This window comes from Lithobates pipiens, unplaced genomic scaffold, assembly GCF_037356315.1.
Source record: "Lithobates pipiens isolate NorthernLeopardFrog02 unplaced genomic scaffold, aLitPip1_a1.2 Scaffold_16, whole genome shotgun sequence".
Taxonomy (NCBI): Eukaryota; Metazoa; Chordata; class Amphibia; order Anura; family Ranidae; genus Lithobates; species Lithobates pipiens.
Window position 1 is genome coordinate 326131879 of NW_027507748.1, and position 15093 is coordinate 326146971.

A 15093-nucleotide genomic window follows, 5' to 3' on the forward strand; every position below is an offset into this window, starting at 1 on the left:
CAGTGTTAGGAGATTGTGCATGCTGTCTGCGTGCTCTGAACGCAGTATACACCGCTATATCCACCTATCTAGCTAAATATCTTGCTCGTTTTAAATAGAGCTCTCAGTCAGTGTTAGGAGATTGTGCATGCTGTCTGCGTGCTCTGAACGCAGTATACACCGCTATATCCACCTATCTAGCTAAATATCTTGCTCGTTTTAAATAGAGCTCTCAGTCAGTGTTAGGAGATTGTGCATGCTGTCTGCGTGCTCTGAACGCAGTATACACCGCTATATCCACCTATCTAGCTAAATATCTTGCTCGTTTTAAATAGAGCTCTCAGTCAGTGTTAGGAGATTGTGCATGCTGTCTGCGTGCTCTGAACGCAGTATACACCGCTATATCCACCTATCTAGCTAAATATCTTGCTCGTTTTAAATAGAGCTCTCAGTCAGTGTTAGGAGATTGTGCATGCTGTCTGCGTGCTCTGAACGCAGTATACACCGCTATATCCACCTATCTAGCTAAATATCTTGCTCGTTTTAAATAAAGCTCTCAGTCAGAGTTAGGAGATTGTGCATGCTGTCTGCGTGCTCTGAACGCAGTATACACCCCTATATTCACCTATCTAGCTAAATATCTTGCTTGTTTTAAATAGAGCTCTCAGTCAGTGTTAGGAGATTGTGCATGCTGTCTGCGTGCTCTGAACGCAGTATACACTGCTATATCCACCTATCTAGCTAAATATCTTGCTCGTTTTAAATAGAGCTCTCAGTCAGTGTTAGGAGATTGTGCATGCTGTCTGCGTGCTCTGAACGCAGTATACACCGCTATATCCACCTATCTAGCTAAATATCTTGCTCGTTTTAAATAGAGCTTTCAGTCAGTGTTAGGAGATTGTGCGTGCTGTCTGCGTGCTCTGATCTCTGAGGACTTCCAGTGTGGTGGAGAAAGAGAGGGAGCTGATGACTTCAGTCAGCCCAGGCCAGGTGCCTGTTTCTCAGCCTAATGAAGGACGTGGAGCCCCTAAGCTCCTGGAGCTCGTCAAGGAGGAGAGGTTGTTTTTGGAGAACCAGCTGGATCTTGCAGATTGGTCTCTGAGACAGCCAGGAGAGGATGCAGAGAAATCTGCAGACAGAAGAAAGAAAGCTAAAAGCTTAATTGTGAAGGCTTCCCGCAGCTACTGCGAGAAAATGAAGGTCCTGGCGGAGCTAAGGAACCGGAGAGACAGATCGGGTGTTGTAAAGAGACAAGAGTATAAGACGGTGATAGACGGATTGAAGAAGCAGTGCGGCATGTTGGGTGAGCTGTTATCCAACCTGATTGACAGTGCTTCTGGTGAGAAAGACTTTCTATCTAATGTAGACAAAGCGATGAGAATTGCGTGTGACGAGGGGACCCAGGCGGGGAGACGCCGTAGACTGTATCCAGCCTCGAACACAACGCAAGAGGAGGAAATGGCGGGTCCCTCTGAGGTGGCCACCCGTGAAGAGACAGAAAAAGTGGTGGAAGGAAAGATAGATGGTGAGAAACCAGTGAGAAAGACTGTGGGTGAGGGAAAGCCATTGACCTGCAAAGAGACAGTTCCAGTGAATAAAGGTACAGAGAAACCTGGAAAAGTAAAAAGTGTCTCTAAAGACAAAACTGCTGACTCCAGTAATCTTACAGAGGGGTCAGGTAAGCCTAAGGGTTGCCAGCCTATGAACGAGGCTGTGTCCCATGAAGGCAGGTTAGACCCCAATGATGTAAGAAGGAAGCAACAAAGAGACAATAAAGAGAAGAAAAATACCAAGGAGAAGAAGATTCCAGTGGTTCAGCTGGCTAGGCTAGAGAAAATGGACTTACCAACACAGTCCCCAATGATCCCAGCTGACAGTTGCAAGCAGGGCGTGCCGTCAGTTGCGTTGTCGGCCGCCACTGCCGCAAGTCGGTCTCAGGGTAAGGGAGCCGGGGTGTGTGAGGAGGATGGGAAGAGTCTGGCCAGCTTGGCTGCCGCTGTGGGGAGCGGTATAGTATCAGCCGGCGGCATGGCATCTATTGACTCAGCAATGGCGGCCGTTAGCAAAAAAACGCCGTCCTCCCGCGGGAGGAGGGGCGGTGCTTCGGGTCGAGAGGCCAATGGTAATGTAACAGAAGGGGATGACGCACTTCCGGTGCGCGGGTTGGCTTCCGGCGGGGTTGGCCCGCGACCGGAAGTGACGATGGCGGAACCGGAAGTAGGCCGCGAAGGACACATCCAGTCGGTGACTACTACGATTTCGGGCCCTCCTTCCGGTCAGGGAAATATCAATGAAAATACTTGCATTGTAATATCAAATAATGTAGAGCCAGGTCAAGTTACAAGTGCCTGGGGTGACTGCCCAATGGGTGAGTTGGATGGGGAGAACCCCGCAATGGCATATATTCGTGGCTTAGAGGGATCCCAGCAGGAACAGGGCCAGGTGTTGGTGGATTCCTGCGGGGCCCATATGGAGGTAGAATGGCAGGAAGCTTTGGAAGCCTTGCTTTACAGCTCTGAGGATGAGACTTGTCCTAAGGTTCAGGCTGGGGTAAACAATGTGGGGAATGTGACTTCTCATGCTGGGAGTGGGGGGGCTGCTCCTCATGTTGTACCCCCAGTGTCTGTGGCAGAGGCTCCTCCTCCGGGGCCCGTGCTAAGGGGGACACCGGAGGTAAGGTTGCTGACGGCACTTGGTGAGAGGCGTTCCTACGCCAATGTGGCCGGGTCTAGTGTGCCTCTGGACCACCTGTACCACCAGTTTGGGGCCAGTAATTTTCGGGTACCCCCGACTGGTCAGACCCCTGGGGCCAATACTTGGTCTAGGGGGACAGGTGGTCCGGAGCGCAAGCGTAGGAACGTAGTCCAGCTGAGGTGGGAAGGTGAAGGTCAGTGCCCCACGAGGGGTCAGGTGGTCGACATGGTCCTGGCATTGGGGTTCAGGGTGGCTGAGCTATTTGCTGTAATCCACCCAGCTGGCTCCCCTGACTTTGATGTCAGTTTCACCAATGCTGTGACCATGGAGCGTTTTATAACTGCTTTTGGGTTGGTTAAAGGGGCTGATCCCTGGAAAGGGTTCCGTCTGATCCCTCTGAGTAGGCAGGAGGAGATCAAAAACCTGACGGTGTTAGTGAGGAACGAGAGCCTGCCCCCAGAGGACATAGCAACTTGGCTGGGAAGACACGGCCAGTTGCAGTGTCCTCTAAATAAATGCTTAGACGAGCGTGGGGTATGGACTGGAGCATGGAATACCAGGATTCGCTTGAAAAGATCTGGCAACACGGTTGCGCATGTCCCAGGGAGTGCTTTCCTGGGACGGGATAGAATCCTGGTGTTCTACCCAGGCCAGCCCCGTAGGTGTTTTAGGTGTGGGTGCCCAACCCACATGAGTGCAGATTGCACAGTTGTGCGCTGCACTAAGTGTAATAGGTTTGGACACTCAGGTGACACGTGTGGGTTGATCTGCTGTAACCTTTGTGGTCAAATGGGGCATCCCTTTAGCAGATGCCCCAGGGCCTACAGGGGTGAAGCTGCGGCGGGTGGTGGGCCAGGTAGGGATGGTGTACCTCCTCCTGCTGAGCAGAGTTCTGAAAGGGAAAGGCAGGATAGTGCTCCTGCAGCGGAGCCACAGGGTGCGCCTCGAACCCAAAGGGCAAGTAGGGCCCCTCAAAGAGAGAAGGGGACACGGCCTGCAGAGGCTACCCAGGCCCCTGTCACTGAAGCTCAGGTGTCAGGTCCAGATATTAGTCAGGCGGAGGAAGTTGGGCCTCCCCTTCCGGGTGGGGGGGGGGCACAAGGTTCTAGTCCCCAAGTTTCTGTTCCCACTCCCCTTCCTCGGAGATGTAGGCCGGGCAGGCGTCTGGTCACTGTCTCCTCGTCCGAGTCTTCGGCTGGGGATGATAGGTCTGGGGAGGAGGAGATGGAAGTCTCGGTTAAGGGGGCTCAGAAACACCCAAAAGAGGTATCGGATGAAGAGGATGAAGTGGCTTGGGTCACAATTAGGAAAAAGCAGGGGAAGAAGAAGAAAAAGAAGGCCCCGCCACCTGAGGTGGATCCTGGGCCACCAGCAGGGCCTAGCAGTAGAGGTGATGCTCTGCTTATAAATTTTTCTTCTGGGGAAGAGGAGGGGGAAATTGACATGTAAATATTGTTTTTTCTCCTTTTTTGACTGTATAGTTTATTGTTGTTAGTTGTTTTGTAAAGTGAATGTAAACTGATATTTGTTTTGTTATGTTAAGCTTTTAATTCGGTAGCAGTTTACTAAAATAAAAAATATCCACCTATCTAGCTAAATATCTTGCTTGTTTTAAATAGAGCTCTCAGTCAGTGTTAGGAGATTGTGCATGCTGTCTGCGTGCTCTGAACACAGTATACACCGCTATATCCACCTATCTAGCTAAATATCTTGCTCGTTTTAAATAGAGCTCTCAGTCAGTGTTAGGAGCTTGTGCGTGCTGGCTGCGTGCTCTGATCTCTGAGGACTTCCAGAGTGGTGGAGGAGGAGAGGGAGCTGATGGCGTCGGTCAGCCCAGGCCAGGAGCCTGTTCCTCGGCCTGAGGAAAAGCGTGGAGCCCTGAAGCTCCTGGAGTTCGTTGAGGAGGAGAGGCTGTACTTGGAAAACCAGCTTGACTTGGTTGACTGGTCTCTGAGACAGCCAGGAGAAGACGTGGAGAAATCTACGGAGAGGAAAAGAAAAGCCAAGAGCTTAATGGTAAAGGCTTCTCGCTGTTACTGCGAGAAAATGAAAGTTTTGGCCGAGCTGAGGAATAGACGCGACAGATCAGGTATCAAGAAGAGAACAGAATTCAAACCTGTCATAGATGGACTGAAAGAGCAGTGTAACATGCTTGGTGAGCTTTTATCAAATCTAATTGAAAGTGCCTCAAGCGAAAAGGACTTTCTGTTGAATATAGAAAAAGTTATGAGAGTGGCGTGCGATGAAGGCTCTCAAGCGGTAAGACGCCGCAACCAGCGTCTATCACAGGCGGCGGAGCCCATGAGAGAGGCGGAGGAACCCACAAGTGAGAGTGCACAGACAGTGCAAGGGATTATTGAGACCCTTCGTGTGGCTAATAAGGAAGGTTCCCAGGCCGTGAGAAGACGTGGTCTTTCCCAGGCGGCGGAGGACAAAAGCAGTAAGGTAGACCCGGCTATGGAGGAAGAAACCCCACTGGGTGATAGGGAGCCAGCGGCCATTACAGCCAAAGCCCATGGTTCAGATGAAGGAAAGAAGGACTTGGATAGTGCCTCAGCAATGGAGGTGGTAGCTCCAGAGACTGGCGGTGAGGTGATGGACTTAGAAGGGGATGTTGTGGAGGGTGCCTCTGTGTCATCTGTACCCCTACCTGTCAGTAAGGTGGGTGATGGTGTAAAAAACAGGGTGCCTGAGGATACAGCAAATGACCCAAAGTGTATACAAAAAACCCCGATTGTGAAGATCCCCAAGTTGAAGGATGGAAAGAAGATTAAAGGAAAAAAGGACTTACCTGTAAATGCCCCGGTGAGCCTTGGAGTCAGCTGTGAGCAGGATGTGCCGTCAGCAGAGATGTCGGCCATCACTGCTGTAAATCAGTCTCAAGGTGAGGGGAAGACCAAAGCTGGGAAATCCTGCTCGGACTGTTTAGTGGTGCCTAAGCGGGTTGTTATCGGTATTCCTGCAATGGCGGAGGGTGGGAGAAGCACGCCGTCTTCCCGGAAGGCAGGGGGTGTTTCTAGCAAGATTCAACCCAATCAGATGGTGAATTCCGGGAATGGCGCGAAAGAAGGGGGAGGAGCCTCGGTGGAGGTTGCCGAGCGTCACTTCCGGGCCGCGATTCCCGCGGTTTCCGGGAGTGGCGCGCCGGATGTGGGCGGAGTTCCGGCGGAGGTGGTCACGCGTCACTTCCGGTCCGCGTCCTCCGCGGCTTCCGGTTCTCGGGCCTCTGCCGATGCGGGAAAGGAGTCTGGATCATCGGCTGGTGATTCTTTATGTCCAGCGCAGAATGTGGCTTGGGGGGACTGCCCTATGGAGCCTTTGGGTGAGAATGATCCGGCACTAGCCTTTATTCGTAGTTTGGAGGGTTCTCAGAAGGAGGAAGTTAGAGTGGACTCCTGTGGGGCCCATATGGAGTTAAGTGAAGGGTGGTCTGAGGACTGGGATGTGCTTCTGGCAGGACAGGCTCAGGGTGCTTCTGCTGGTGGAAGGGAGCCTCCTGGGTCCTTGGTCCAGCCTAAGGGTAATAGCAAGAGAGTCCCAGGGAAGGATGCTGTTGGTGCGACACCTGTGGCGGCTGCGCCGGTTCCTGCCCCGAGGTCCGTCCCTGGGCGGGTTCTGCAGGGGTCGCCGGAGGTCAAGCTCCTGACAGCATTGGGCGAACGGCGTTCATATGCCAATGTGGCAGGATCTGTGGCGCCGCTCGGCCCAATATATGAACAGTTTGGGGCGGGAAATTTCCGGGTCCCTCCGGCAGACCAGTTCTCCGGGGCCAATTCATGGTCACGGGGGACTGGGGGACCGGAAAGAAAACGCCGAAATGTGGTTCAATTGAGGTGGGAGGGAGAGGGTCAGTGCCCTAGTAGGGGGCAGGTGGTGGACATGGTGATCTCCTTAGGTATCAAGGTCGCGGAAATCTTTGCGGTGATTCATCCCGCGGGGTCCCGCGACTTTGATATCAGTTTTGTAAGCGTGGTTATTATGGAATTGTTTATAACCACCTTTGGGCTTATTAGCGGTACAGATCCCTGGAAAGGGTTTAAGGTCTTCCCAATAAGTAGACAGGAAGAGGTTAAAAGTATTACTGTCCTGGTGCGCAACGAAAGTCTGCCACCAGAAGACATTAGTACTTGGTTGAGCAGGCACGGCCAACTGCAGGGCCCGCTGAGAAAGGGGTTGGATGAGCGCGGGGTGTGGACCGGGGCTTGGAATGCCAGAATGAGGTTAAGGAGGCAAGGTAACACCGTTGCCCACATCCCGGGTAGTGCCTTTATAGGCAGGGATCGTATTCTGGTATTCTATCCCGGTCAGCCCCGCCGCTGTTTCCGGTGCGGGTGCCCAACCCATCTCAGTGCGGACTGCACGGTGGTGCGTTGTGCCAAATGTAATAAGTTTGGTCATTTTAGCGAGTCCTGTGGGCTCATTCAATGTAATTTGTGTGGGCTGATGGGGCATCCATTCAGCAGGTGCCCTAGGGCCCATAGGGAGAGGCCCCCGGGACCTGCTGATGTCCCTGCTCCCGGGGAGGTCCCGTGTCCCAGTGGTGTCCCACCTGCGGGCGCTGCCTCATCTGCTGGGGGCGCGCCTGCGGAAGGTGGCGGATGCCCTGGGGGAGAGGTTCCTTCAAGTAAAGTGCCTCCTCCGGGTAAAGTACCCCCTCCCTCTTCTGGTGTTTCTAAGGTTGGGGACCCCTCTCCTGCTGTTCCTGCCGCCGGTGTGGCTCCTGGAGGGAAGGTGGCGGCCCGAAGGGAGCGGAGTCTGGTGGGGGAGAGGCAGGGAAGGGTTACTGGGAGAAGAGGAGTAAGACAAAAACCTGTGTGTGCAAGTCTTTCTAGGAGTAGGAGCCCTCTCAGGTCCCCTAGTCCTGTACCCCCCTCCCCGCCTCCTGGGCCTTCTGTGGTAGTGAGGGAGTCCTCGGGCTCATCTATGTCTGATGATGAGCAGGGGTCCGATACGGGAGATAGTGAGGAGGTTGGGGTACCCCAACATGGTCAAGAGTCCAAGGTGGTGGCAGAGGGTTCAAAGAGCCCGGTGCTGGGTAATAAGGGTGGCATTGGAAAAAAAAAGAAGAAAAAGTTGAAGGAACGTAGTAAGTGGGATAAAATTCTTGAAAACTTAACTGATGCTCAGTTTCGGGAGTTAATAACCCCTTACTCTTCCGGGGCAGAGTGCTGAAAACACATAAGAAGTTTGGTTAAGTTGTTTATTGGTCTAGTTTTCTGTGTTTGTTTATGATGTAATTTCATAGTTTGAAATGTTATATTTGTTAATATGGTAGCAGTTTCCTGGAAATAAAAACTTCCACCTATCTAGCTAAATATCTTGCTCGTTTTAAATAGAGCTCTCAGTCAGTGTTAGGAGATTGTGCATGCTGTCTGCGTGCTCTGAACGCAGTATACACCGCTATATCCACCTATCTAGCTAAATATCTTGCTCGTTTTAAATAGAGCTCTCAGTCAGTGTTAGGAGATTGTGCATGCTGTCTGCGTGCTCTGAACGCAGTATACACCGCTATATCCACCTATCTAGCTAAATATCTTGCTCGTTTTAAATAGAGCTCTCAGTCAGTGTTAGGAGATTGTGCATGCTGTCTGCGTGCTCTGAACGCAGTATACACCGCTATATCCACCTATCTAGCTAAATATCTTGCTCGTTTTAAATAGAGCTCTCAGTCAGTGTTAGGAGATTGTGCATGCTGTCTGCGTGCTCTGAACGCAGTATACACCGCTATATCCACCTATCTAGCTAAATATCTTGCTCGTTTTAAATAAAGCTCTCAGTCAGTGTTAGGAGATTGTGCATGCTGTCTGCGTGCTCTGAACGCAGTATACACCCCTATATTCACCTATCTAGCTAAATATCTTGCTTGTTTTAAATAGAGCTCTCAGTTAGTGTTAGGAGATTGCGCATGCTGTCTGCGTGCTCTGAACGCAGTATACACTGCTATATCCACCTATCTAGCTAAATATCTTGCTCGTTTTAAATAGAGCTCTCAGTCAGTGTTAGGAGATTGTGCATGCTGTCTGCGTGCTCTGAACGCAGTATACACCGCTATATCCACCTATCTAGCTAAATATCTTGCTCGTTTTAAATAGAGCTCTCAGTCAGTGTTAGGAGATTGTGCATGCTGTCTGCGTGCTCTGAACACAGTATACACCGCTATATCCACCTATCTAGCTAAATATCTTGCTAGTTTTAAATAGAGCTCTCAGTCAGTATTAGGAGATTGTGCATGCTGTCTGCGTGCTCTGAACGCAGTATACACCGCTATATCCACCTATCTAGCTAAATATCTTGCTCGTTTTAAATAGAGCTCTCAGTCAGTGTTAGGAGATTGTGCATGCTGTCTGCGTGCTCTGAATGCAGTATACACCGCTATATCCACCTATCTAGCTAAATATCTTGCTCGTTTTAAATAGAGCTCTCAGTCAGTTTTAGGAGATTGTGCGTGCTGTCTGCGTGCTCTGAAAAAGACGGACGGCAAAACAAATTATACAGGGGTGATAACCCTTCCCTATGTTTTCCAAAAAGCTTAAAAATAGTTTTTTTGACTGGAGCTACACTTTAAAAATGTACCAGTTGAAAATTACAAACCGATTCAACTTAATACAACAAACCTACACAGTCCCTCTCTTGTTTGCACCGCCTGTATACTGCTGTTCTGAGTATATAGGGCCTGGGGGCCACACGTATTTTCTTTTTTTAATAGGGGTACGGGGTTCCCCTTAATATGTGTACAAGACCCAAAGGGGCTGGTAATGGGTAGGGAGGGCTACCCATGCCATTTTTCTCAATGATTTTCAACCATATTGCAGGAACCAGATATAACATTAAAACGGCAAGCAGCTTTAAATGACATTATTTCCGTTAAATGTCATTTTGTGCAGGGACTGTTCTAAACACCGGAAACACGTGGGACTTCACAGGCATACTACAGACACCCCCCAGGCACCATATTTAAAGGAATATTTCACTTTTTTTTTCATTTTAATCGTCATTAAAATCAGTGCTCCCGCCAAAACGGCCATTTTTAAAAGTTTTTTTTGCAGTGACCCATGTCCCCTGGGGCAGGAGCCAGGTCCCCAAACCCTTTTTAGGACAGTATCTTGCATATTAGCTGTTAAAATTAACACTTTTAATTTCGAACGTTCGAGTCCCATAGACTTCAATGGGGTTCTAACGTTCGTACGAATTTGGGGTCCGTTTGAAAGTTCTGGTGCGAACCGAACCGGGGGGTGTTTGGCTCATCCCTAAGTGGTGGCAGATGGCTACAAATAATTAGGACAAAAGGTAATAAAATCATCATTCACTGTGTCCTTTGATTTCAGGAATCAGTGACGCCACAGAATCCAGAAGGAACTCTTTTTTTACAAGTAAAATCTTAGGTGTTGCTCATACCAGGAGTTAAATTGTGTAACATATTTTCAACCTAATTTCTTTAGGAGCAATAAAAAAATCCAACAAATCAGCATACACTTAGTAACTACAATATTTTTGCTAACTAATGCATTGATTTGGTTCTGACTTGGTTTTGGTGAGTCTCATTTCTACAAATGCTGTTTTAAATAATGCAGACTAAATGTACAGAGCCTAGTTTACACATCTACAATTTCTAAAGAATGGTTGCCTAGCAATATATGTAGATCATTGAAAGTACATTCTGTTATCTAGTTTCAAAATGTGCAGATCCTGCTTTACTGAATAATAAGTGCACAACGCTGAAGTTTTATTCAATATAAATTAGACATTTTCTACTCCTATAATGGATTCTGGGGTAACCCCGTATGATCTTGTCACTTATATAATCTTAAATCTCTTGGGTTATTCCTAGTACTTTAAACTGAATACGGTTATAGTTCATATTTAAAATTCAGTTCTGGAATAATTTTAAAAATGTTATGTCTACAGCAATATGGAGAAGTTGGCATTCCCTTTTATTCTTCCCACTCTCTATTGAGATACTGGTGTTATGTTGCATCATTCTCCTCTGGCCAGCAGGGGGAGTGCCAAGCAAGCCATAGACTTCTATGCAGAACGCGGAGAATCCTGAGGTTTGTAGTTTGAGAAGCCAATTGACTCCTTACACTACAGATACAAATAGACAATGTGCAGTAGGAAGAGCGAGAGATAATTTTCATTAAACTGCCAGGAAAGTTCTTCCTTTCTGAGGGAGTTAGAGAGAAAGCACCTCTGTGTAAATATTACCTGCCAGTGGGAGACCATACCAGATGAGATCCAAGCTTGAGACTGGGAGTGAGGACACCCAGGGCAAAGCAGCACTGCCCACATCACATTACCTGCATTGCTTTTGAAGGGAGACTAGAACATCCACTAACCCTCTATTTCCCACTGCTGATCACCAAAAATCTTTGAGGAGAGACCGAGTGGGCCCCCCTTCTACAGCAAGAGAAAGCTACAGCATCCTGGGGACTGGGGACAGGGCTATTCACCTATTGCTAATATTGCTTGCAAGGACCGAGCTACTGAGAGCATGACCCCAAGTATACCCAATCCATACTGCACTTATACTGCATTCTATATGTAGCACCCTGATCTCTAGGCAGGGTTGCTCCTAAATTTACCTGCCAGGTATCATTGCCTTAGCCAATTGTGAGGGATCGATTGATTTCACCCTAAGTCTGGAATTGCTGCACTTCTCTCTTCTGTCACTAGATGGCCAGGTATCTGTTGACATTAGATAAGACAAGGGCATTGCAAGGACAGATTAGGAATGGATAGGGTATCTCAGCCAATAGGCAGGGATTTTCTTGGGTCCCTTGGTCATCTGGGAGAGCCTATTTATTTGGGTGAGGTCAGGTGATTGGGGTTCTGTACCACCTGGATGGGTGTTTGGGTGGACTTGTGTTGTGCTGCCCAGGCTGCTAGGCCAGAGCTTGGGCCTATCATGGGCACATCTGGCTGCTAGGCTGTCTGAGGTCCTATCCAAAAGCAAAAGAGCAGCGTAGGGTTGGGATTGCGGCTTGCAGTCCAACAAGAAGAAACCTGTCGTGGTCAGATGTAGAGGGGAAGCTGTCACCACTAAGGGACCAACCACCAACAGGGACCACAGTGAGTCACTGAAGCAAGTACCGGAGCAGTTTTCTCACCAACCAGAGACGGTGAAGAATCTGGAAACTTCAGCAGGTGTCAAGCCAGTGACCCAGCCAGTGTGGTGACTCTTGTGGAGGCCTACTCACCCCCGGCAGCCTCCTCAAAGAAAAAGGCCTCAAAAAAAGCCAATAACTCCCAAAATAATGGATACCCTACTGGCCAGAACTCTTATCCCCTACCCCATCATCTTGTAGCCTGGCCAAGACAAAACCCAGGCTGGATGGCACTGGATTGAGCTTGGCAGTGAGACCAGCCTCAGATTTAGGGCAAGACATGAGGGAACTGCCAGAGTCAATAGAATATTTTCCCACACAAAATCAACCTCTGCTGGACATGGTTCTAAAAGACAGGCTTTTGTCCTTGCTGAGCACAATTCAATCCAATATGGCTGTGTGTATACACCGATTTAATAAAGACATACAAGAAGTGGGAAATAGAGTGGATCACATTGAGGCAAAAATGGAAGAATACACTTCCACCATAAATGATCTGGTCGATGCCCATGATAAGAGGGAAGGTGAAAATGAATGGATTAAAGCAAAGCTAGCAGATATGGAGGACAGGTCCAAAAGCAACAATCTGAAAATAAGGGGGGTCCCTGAATCATTGCAACAATCTGACCTGAGCCTCTATGCAGCTACTATGTTTAAATCTCTCCTAACAAGTCTCACAGACTTAGACGTCACTATCGACAGGATTCACCGCTTGCCTTAGCCATCTCATCTGTCAGACCAAATACAGAGAGATGTACTCCTTCATTTGCATTTCTTTCATGTTACAGAGCATCTTAGGTCAATTATGAGGAAACAGGAACAAATTCCATCACAATACCAAAGCTTGCAATTTTTTGCTGATCTCTTGCAATATACATTACAAAAGAGGAAAAGCTTAAACACTGTGACCAAAGTTTTGCGCAATCACAAAATTGCATACAGATGGGGCTATCCAATGAAAATTTCCATCACCAAAGATAATCATAGCTACAAAGTGACATCCCTGGAAAAGGGGATTGTTCTCCTGAAAGAATGGGATATCCTTGCTGATCCAGACAATGATATTACCTCTACCAGCACTCCACGTCAACTTGAACAGGAGTGGAAAAAAGTAACCTCAAAAAATGCCAAATCTCATGCATAAAGGAGGGCGGGATGGTCTTTATCAACCCTTATTCCCTGAGTAAAATGTGACAGAGTCTAAATAATTGAACTTATCCCCCAGTTGTACCTAAAAGCAGAATGCTGTCCTTGGGTGATCCTCAACCACTATGCTTTTTGCACCAAGTATAGTGCGTTTTGATGTTTTATATGTAACAATGTTTTTTTATTTTTTATCTCTGTTTTATTCTCTAGTTTTTTGGATGGAGGTGGTGCCAAGAACACAGAGAGGTTTCTCAGTCCCTAATGGACCACAACATGAATATCTACAATGTGGTTTTCTCTTGGACCAATCAGGAACTATACCATGCACTGTGAGTACTGTACCAAATTTCTTAATTGGGGAACTCTATCACTGATCAGGGCCTCAATTGCAACTGCTAAAAAGAGCTCAAGCGGTATAAGGGGGAACTCTTACCTTTCACAAGCATAGATCCTACTTATAAGTCATGACATTTACTATATTGTTCATCAACACCAAAGGGCTTAACCACCCTTTGAAACGTAAGTCTTTTATGTGCTCAGGAGACTCACTTCTGCAAACAAGCCCCACCAAAGTGCTCACATATAAACTTTCCTTATGTGTTTACCGCTAATGCAGATTCCAAAACCAAAGGCATTCTTATAGCCATCAGAGATTCTGTGACATTTACATTGCACAACGAAATACCAGATCCTTGCTGCAGATTCCTGATATTGTAATGTGACTTAAACTCCACTACCTATACGATAGTAAATGTTTACCCTCCCAACAATCACCAAGTTCGTTTCTTCAAGAAATTAATAAAAAAGATCAGATCATTTCAAAAAGGTCTACTTATAGTTTATGGAGGCTTCAACGCCACCCCAGATCCTACAATAGACTCTACATCCAAGACTAAACTCCATAGTCCAATGCTTCTACCATCTTTCCACAAACAAAATGTATATGATGCCTGGTGGTGCCTATACACCAGTGAAAAAGATTTTACTTTTTTTCTCCACCTCATCGGATTTACACTAGGATAGACTTTTTCTTAATTGACCAGCAAGTTCTGCTTCAAACCAAATCCACTGTTATAAATTTGATAACGTGGTCTGACCACTCTTCCATAGTCCTATCTATAGCAGACTCGGTTTCCTCCAATCTGATTCCAGTGTGGAGAGTCAACACATTTCTACTGCAACAAAAGGAGACAAAGGAGAAGATCCGTATTCATTTGAAAGATTTTTTTAATGATAATGCAGGCTCAGTAAAAAAAACAGATTATATTGTGGAATGCCCATAAAGTATTCATAAGGGCCATCTTTATTCGTTTGAAGGCAAAAGCTAAGAGGCAGAGGCAGAGGCAGAAGCGATTTACTGAAGTATTGCATCAAAAATTGTAATTACATGCCCCTGTTAAACAAGGGCAGAAATTGGGCCTTGGGTGGTGGTGGTTCCACAACACTGTAACCACTCACAGATACTCTTGTTGGGCACAGGAATGGGCCCTGCATTGAAATATGTCAAACATTTTAATTACATGCCTCTGTTAAACAGGTGCAGAAAAATTGGGTCTTAGGTGGTGGTGCCCTAAACCCAAAATATTGTTGGAAGCTAGCACCAAGCATCAAAATTTTGGTGGAATAGGATAGGAAGCATAGGCAGTCTTCAAGGGATCCCGCATCCACAGGAAATTCAATCAGTTACATCAGCATCAGGTGCTTGATAGCTGCTGATCCAAGACTGATTCATTTTTATAAATGTGAGCCTATCAACAGAGTCTGTGGACAGGCACACTCTTTGATCCATTAAAAACTCTCCAGCAGCACTGAATGTGCATTCAGAAAGCACGCTGGATGAAGGACAGGCCAGTAGCTCAATTGCATATTGAGCAAGTTCTGGCCAGTGGTCCATCCTCAAGACCCAGTAACCCAGTGGATGCTCTGTTGGAAAGGTCTCCAACTCTGCTCTTGCCCCTAGATATTCATGCACCATATAATGCAGACACTGGTGATGGTTGCTTGAACTGATCAGACCTTGGTGCTGAGGACTGAAAAATTGTTTAAAGGCATTGGTCAGCCGACCACCTTCTCCACTGCTCTTCCTCTGAGTGAAGGAAGCCTCAGCAACACATTGTCCAGCACCAGAAAAATGGCAACCTCCCAGGGTCTGGAAATGTGTTGCACAGACTTT